We start from the raw sequence: 8,107 nt of genomic DNA, 5'->3' as shown, positions 1-8,107 counted from the left end.
CTGTGTGTGTGTGTGTGACTATGTGGAGATCAGAAGGCCACTTATGAAAGTTGGTACTCTTTTTCCACTGAGGAATCCGGTCATCAGGCATAGTGGTAAGCTTCTTGAGCAGATGAGCTGTCTCATTGGCGGACATGAGAGTTTATTTTTTTCTCTGTGGATGACCACATAACCAAGTACTTGATAGGTTTAAAAACAAACAAATGAATTAATGACAATGTGGACATAAATTTCTATGAGTGTAAGGGATGGATGTGGAAGGAGTTCTAGAAAGGGTGAATATGATCAAATACTTTGTGTGGAATTTCCAAAGAACTAGTAAGAGTAATTTTTTCCCAAGAACTAACATTAATAACTCAGGAAACAGAGCAGAGCATCATTAGAACCTATTGTTGTGGAATAAATGCTACAGGAGCAACTACCTCAGGCCCTGGAAACCCACGCTGGTGTTTAATGCTCATAATTATATTTACAGAGGTTAGTAGCAAATCCTGGAAGCTAAGTCCCTGCTGTTCCTGATCCCCTGGAGTGACCCATATTTATAGGGAGAAGTGTAAACTTGTTCCTTCTGTCTCAAGTCACCTGAGGAAGCTTTGGGCAACTCATGTCTGAAAATGAGCTTTGAGGCTGACTTGAGGAAGGACTATTTTAATTAAAACAGATAAACACCTTATTTGTATATATGGAGTTTGTAAGGATGGCTGTTTCCTATTTACATTCATTTCCATCTAAATAGGAATACTAACAAACATTTTTCCAACTAGACCTTCATGGGAGATACACATGTTAATGTCAAGGACTTCTGTGTTTAAGGAAGCTTATGTAGAGTCTCAGACTAATTTGGAAATGTTTCACCTATTTTTCTCACCATTTTCAGTTGTGTCTAGTTAAACTGGGCAATGTATATTTGAGAGTAATTAATAATATTTTCATGTGACTCTATCTTATGAGATCAATTCTGAATTGAATGTCATTAAGCTGTGTGCTGCTATTGTGTAGCAACCTCTTTCAGCTTGATTCCTTCCAGGAGGGAAGGTAGTGTTGGCCTTACAAGACTAAGGGAGAACACAGACGCCACCTCTCTGAAACAAATGAAGCTTACAAGAGTCACAGAGGCCCCTCCCCGTGATTATAGAAGCAATAAATGACTGCTGAGAGTTAACACTTTTCCAAGTAAGAATACTGCAAAGGAAAGTTTGCTAAGAATCTTTTATTGGAGCCGTGATGAGAGGTTCTACAACAGTGGACCTGAAGTCAGATATCTCACCCTGCAATTTGTATTACAATGACTTTAAAGAATTCCAACATCATGGCTTAATTAATTAACTATTAATTGATTATTGAGGAAAGCAGTGACATGTGAAAAACGTCTTTTGGAGACACTCAAGGAAGATTTACTGTCTCCACTATAGGCGAGAAAAGGCAATTGATATGCACACAAAAATAAAGATGTGGTCAAAGCCTATGGGTGGGATGTTCATTGGTTTAGAAGGAATCTGGTACTGATGTTTTGTTAAATACATGTGAAATTAAACTTTTTTGAAAATAATTATCTTTGTACCAAAACCAAAGAACCAAAGACCCAGGCAGCTCTTAGAACTAGTCAGAGAAGCCTGTATACCAGTGAACTGCAGTTAAAGTAGAGTTTTCATACCTTATCAAAGTTCTGAGTACACAGCCTTAGATGTAACATTTTTGTCACTCATTCTGGGTCCCAAGAGATGCTGTGGAAGAGGGAGCAGGAAGAATAAAGATGTTGAAGAATGGAGTGGAATGTCATCTGGACATGACACAGCAATGCCAATCATAGACATTTAAGAATCTGTGAATACCTGTGCAAGGACTTGATGCGCGCACGCACACGCATGCACGCACACACAGATACACACACATGGAGTAGAAGGACTAATTTTAAAAAAGTTGTGGGGCAAGAGAAGATAATGGGGTGAATGTTATCACAATTTATTGTATGTGGTGTGGAACAGTAAAAACAGGAAATGGGTTACAAGAAAAGAAAGCAGTTGTCAAACTGCTGGGCCATCATAACTTAATGAGTTGTGCTGTTTATATTATCATGGATTTTAAAACTTCTGTCTTTTAATCTTAGAGTAGGTAGAACTTTTAGTTTAGATACAGACAGAGGTATCCCTTGTCTAACATGGAGTCAGCAACCTTTTTCTATAAAGAGCAGTTAAAATGTTAATTTGCTCACTTTTGAGGAATACGTAACCCCTGTTGTAGCTACTTAACTCTGCTTCAGTTAGAGGAAAACTGTTCTTGGCACCGTGTAAGTGAGTGTGCTTGTGTTCTAATGTATGTTTATAAACACAGTGGATAGGAAGGATTCGGCCCTTGTTTTTTAGAGACCTTTGTTCTGTTCTGATTTGCCTGTAGAAGTTATGAAGAGTTCTTAGTAAAAGTTAAGGGAAAATAAATAAAAAGTGTGTCCTATTCACTGCATGATTCTGCTATTGTGGAAAACTGTACAACAGCTCATCAGAGTATGAGACAAAGACTTTTATGGAAACAGAACAATCCTGTTGCTGCTTTATTAGACTCCAGCCTAAAAGCACAGAGAAAGCAGCACTGACTTACTTAATTTCTGTATTTATGAAAAGCATAGAGTTTGCCCCTATGTATGCATTAGGTATTTTACTTCAGCCATCAGGTGTTAAAACACTTTCAGGATGATTTAAGGGCAACTCAAATTCTGGAAAACATCTTTTCATACCATCCTCCTTCTAACCACAACTGTTTTATTTTCCCTTGGAACTGTCTTTATTGTTGCAACAGAAGGAAAATACCATCCTAAGAAACCTTTTGTACAGAGGTTCTGTATAGTTGGAAGCACATACAGAAAGGTTTATGTCAAAGGACTAGTGAAAGCAGAGTCTTGAGAGTTAAAATCCAATTTAGAAGTGTTGTAAAGATTCTGCTCTCTGTGGCTTTGCAGAAACTACTGCCAGGATGATGGCAGATTGTGTTCTTAAAAGCTTTCTGTGAGAGGAGTAAATATGAGGAGGGTCTGGCAGGTCCCCTTAAGTTTCACTCACAGCTGATAGGCAGAGTGCTGACCAGAGAGCCTCTCCAAGACCAAATGTCTCAATTCCTGGAAATGATTCACAGCTACTGTCAGATAAAGAGGTTATGATTTAGTAACAGCAGTCAAGTACACCCGGTGAGTTTCCTCTTTGAGACCTTCCAAGTCTTTCTAGAACTTTAATTGCTGGGAGGATAAACAATGATTACTTGTGAAATGAATGTATTATTTTGTTCTAGGCCCACTTTCATTTGATAGGCCCTAACTGACGCCTCTTCCCAGAAGCCTCTGTGTAGTTATCTTATGAAGTTATACCCCAAGTTATACCATCACTTGGGTTGAGCAAACTTTATTTTGAAAATCAAACATGGCTTATAATTTCCGAAAGAAAAGTGGTATAAACTATATGAAGCCATAGCTGTAGATACTAAACTTTAGGCCAGGAAAGACAGTGATGTATTGGAGTTGGGAAGCACTTGTGATTATCATTGTGGACAAAGAGAATTTCTAGGATATAGTGTTTAATGGGTCAGTTCAAGCAGAACCCATCACATCAGACACTTTGAGTTCAAGAAATGGAGGCAAGGTTGGCCATTGTGCTGTTCTTTGATACTCCTAGCATTCAGGATACTGAGACAGTAAGATTGCAAGTTCATGATTTGCCTGGGCTCATAGAAATACATTTTCTCAGCCAGGCAGTGGTGGTGCATGCCCTTAATCCAAGCACTTTGGAGGCAGAGGCAGGAGGATTTCTGAGTTCAAGGCCAGCTTGGTCTACAGAGTTAGTTCCAGGACAGCCAGAGCTATACAGAGAAACCCTGTATCAAAAAACAAACAAACAAACAAACAAACAAACAAACAGGATATTTTCTCAAACAAACAAATGATCTCCCAAACAACAACAAAATAAAACAAAATCAATACAAACACAAGGAGTTGAGTCCAAGATAATCAAATCATTTAAAGTTGCTAGGTTAAAAATCATGGAAAGAGATTGTTGATCAAGGAAGGAGAACTTGTTATGTCCCTATACTACCAGAGCATTTGTAGAGTAGTGACTGCTGTGTGTATGCTGAGTTAACAATTTATCAGGGGCCTGGGGGAAAATATTATAATTATTTTTCATAGTTTGTAATTAAGCAAGGTAAGAAAAGAGATGTTCCTGTTAGGCTGGGAAATTTAATAGCAGGAGATACTGAGGGACCTAAGAGCTTTTTCCAGTCCCACACCCTCCTTACAGTTTCCCCCTCCCACTTGGGGTAAAGGCTAGGCCAAGTTCCATTCTCCACTCACAGGAACATCCTTGAGTAAAAGTTCTCAGAATGTACTGCCTGATAGTCACCTGACCCTCTGGAAAGTCCCAGGTAGAGTTTAAATAAGTGTCATGCTTGTTAGCCAATAGATTTAAAGGTCAATATGCTTAGCTAATAAGCTTGAACTGTAACCTTGCTGATATAATCTGTGCCCCTAAAAAGTATACAAACTGCTTGTAATTGCCATTTGCGGTCACCTTCTAGTCAGTCTCCTTGAGGGACTAATTGAAGGTTGACCCCAATGCTCCTGAAAATAAACCTCTTTCTTTTGCATTGATCTGCATCTCAGTGTCTCACTCAGTGGCATCTTGAAGTAAGTACCACTGACTGAGGGTTGGCGTCTCACAGATACTATCTCAGGAATGTGGACTATGAAATACTTTAAAGTATTAAAATATTGAAAAGCTTAAATAGAGATATGAAGATATGAAATGCCTAGATGATAAAATTAGAATATGTAAGATTAGAGAAACACATGTGATTGAATTAATGTAACAAGTTGAAGGTGTGAGTTTAGACTACCACAGCTAAAATACAGAAGGAAAAATAAAATAAGCTATAGCCACAAGCCATGTTCAAGTGCCTAATACATGTGTGATTTTCGTCCCCAAAGATAAGTAGACAGAAAACTGCATTAAAATATTTTGGCTGAAGGTTTGCCAAATTAGATGAAGATGTAGATCCACAAAGCTAAGAAATCCAGTAAATCAATGAATAAATGTTCATGGCATCTATATTCCAACAAAGGAAGATTAAATTGGATGGAGGATGGTAGATTCCATTTATATATTGCCTTCAAAAATCCAATTTAAACACTAACAAATAAATAGAATAAAAACAAAAGCTCTATAATGCTAATATTAGCCAAATTATTCTCTATTACTAGCAAATAAAATTCATAGAAAATATCTTTATGAACACATTATTATTTTATTAAAATGACATATAAAATAAATGTTTATTAACCAAATATGGTGCATCAAAATCAAGCTGATAGAACTAACTAACTAACTAACTAACTAAATTCATCAGTGAAATTATGTAGCCGCCTGCAGCCACGGATCAACCGGGTTCTCCTGAAAGGGGGGCTGGAAATGAAGAAAGGGACAGAGGACAAGAAAAGATGAAGCCAAGACAAAGTTCTCTGATCAAGGCTTGAAGTTTAATGTTCAGCTCTTAATTTAAAGGAAAAGCCCCACCAAACCCCTTCTTGCTTCAGCCGGAAATGGGTGGGGGAACCCATCCTTTGCCACTGCCAGAGATGTCTCAAGGCAAGCTCAGTACGCAGTTACTCTTCTAAGTTTCTGTAGCAGGATGTACGGGTAGCTAAGGTAGGTAACTCCACCTAGGTCCTATTATTTGGTCTATTGTTGTGCAGCCAAGGTGGGTAAGTCCACCTAGGTCCCATTACTTGGTCTATTGTGGCAAGCAAGGTCTTTCAGGCCTGCTCAAGGCTTGGGGGAGGGCACAGAATTAGAGATTTTAATACCTTTCTATGAGAAACTGGGAGAATAATTACTCAGATAGTTAATGGACTATGGAAGACTCCATAAGCATTCTCAAACAAACGCACTTAACTGAGATTGCATATCATTCCAGACAGGAGCTGAGTACACATACGTTTTCAAATCAAAGGGATGATGTGACAACATATGACATATTCCAGGTGATAATGAAAGTTTAAATAATTTTATAAGGAGTCAAGCTTTGTAAAGCACAGCCATTAGCTAGATAGAATTTAACTGAAATTTAACAAATCTCTGGAAAAATGCTCAAATGTAGAGGGAATATCTTCTGTATTGTATGGATGGGATGCATCACCTGTCAATTAAAAAACCTATGACCTATAGGACAGGATAGAATAGAAGGTGGGACATCAAGGAGGCAGAAAGAATTCTGGGATAGAGGAGCCTCGCCCTTACCCTCATCCCCTACCTTTTCCCACCTGCACAAGGTCCCCTGAAGCTGGGCAACTGCAAGATCCTGCTTGGCAACTGCAGATAGACTCAAAGCAGTGTACCATATCATCTGAAGAATAGCAGGGAGACCATAACTCAAGCAGTGTACCATATCTTCTGAAGAATAGCAGGTTGCAGTCCTCCTCGCCCCCACGAATAACCAGGACCCGCCGGTCGGGTCAAGTGGCACCCAAACGTGGGGCTCGAGGCACGGACCCATTCGGACGGACCCTCATTGAGAGGATGTGCACACGACATCAAGATTGAGCAAGACAGAGATCATCGCCCGTGACCTGTCGTCCACGGAACCAGGTTGATGCTGCCATCAAGAAGGCAGTTGAAGTTCATTACCATCAGCTGAAAATTGCAGAGGATCCAGAAGTGACTCCGCAGGAGACTGACATAGCTGTCAGCTCCCCTGCCTCCCCCTACGGTCGACCCCTAGACTTCCACGCCCTCCAGAAGGGTTCCTGGTATGCCTGGCTTTGCCCTCATTTCTCTCGCTAGAGAGCTTGGCCTCTTGATCACCACAACAAAAATTGGCTTTTTCCTAAACCAAGGCCACCCTTGATATGGCCGCTAACATTGGGGAGCCTTCCTTTATGACAATATTACACCCCAAACTGACAAATGGTTGATAACTTGAACATTTACAAGAGACTAGGATGGCTGTGAGTTAGCTCAATGACGGGATTATTGTAGGTCCACTTCCCAGGGGCCCACCCAATGCAGCCGAAAAGGAGTGCGTGGTGCTGGGAGTGGGTGCAGCCTACATGGCCTAAGACAGGGCTCTCACCCTCCTTTCACCCACATCAGAGTCCCTTGACGTTGCCCATCGTCAACAGCCTAAAGCCTTCGACCATCGATGTGACTCGTCTCACATCAGTGTTTTGGGGTTGTGAACTTGTCTAAGGCCCCCCATAATTAGACATCCAAATTCAAAACTCACATAGTTGGGATTGAACATAAGACACCTTCTCTAACTAAACAGAGAAGGGGGAGATGCCAGAAGCCAGGACCCTCGCCCTTACGCTTACCCCCTATCTTTCCCCACCTGCACAATGTCCTCTGAAGCTTGGCAACTGCAAGATCCTGCTTAGCAACTACAGATAGACTCAAAGCAGAGTACCATGTCTTCTTAAGAATAGCAGGGAGACCATAACTCAAGCAGTGTACCATATCTTCTGAAGAACTGCAGGTAGATCATAATTCAAGGCAGTGTACCATATAGACCATGACATGTTTCAAGGCACAGGCCAAGAAGATTTTGTACTTTTCCACCACCTGGACCCTCTTACCCCCTCCCCTTGTAAAACATGCTATAAAAAAGCATTTCATGTTCAAAAAAAAAAGAAATTAAAAAAAATGTTAAAAAAAAAAAAGAATTCTGGGATAGAACCAGGTAGGAGATTCCCAGAAAGAGTATAGGTAACCAGCTATGTGTTAGAATATAGGTTAAAGTAAATGGGTTTTCTTTAGTTATGATCTAGTCAGAGAAGAGCCTAGCTGTATGGTCAATGTATTTGTAAGTATATTTTGAGTCTGAGTCTTATTTCTAGGAGTGTGTCTTGGAGGAAGAACCAGGTCTGACTTCAGCACTCAAATATTTGAGAACTAACACAATTCTATATAAACTCTGGGTCAAAAAACTAGGTAAAAAGAAAATTAAAACATATTTTCAAGTAATGCATGAGCAAAACACAATGTAACTTTATTAAAAGAAAGTTCTAAAGCCAATGAGGCCATCTTTCTTTCTTTCTTTCTTTCTTTCTTTCTTTCTTTCTTTCTTTCTTTCT

This window comes from Grammomys surdaster, unplaced genomic scaffold (genome assembly GCF_004785775.1).
Source record: "Grammomys surdaster isolate TR1022 unplaced genomic scaffold, NIH_TR_1.0 146, whole genome shotgun sequence".
Lineage (NCBI taxonomy): Eukaryota > Metazoa > Chordata > Mammalia > Rodentia > Muridae > Grammomys > Grammomys surdaster.
Note: the sequence above shows the minus strand (reverse complement) of the source record.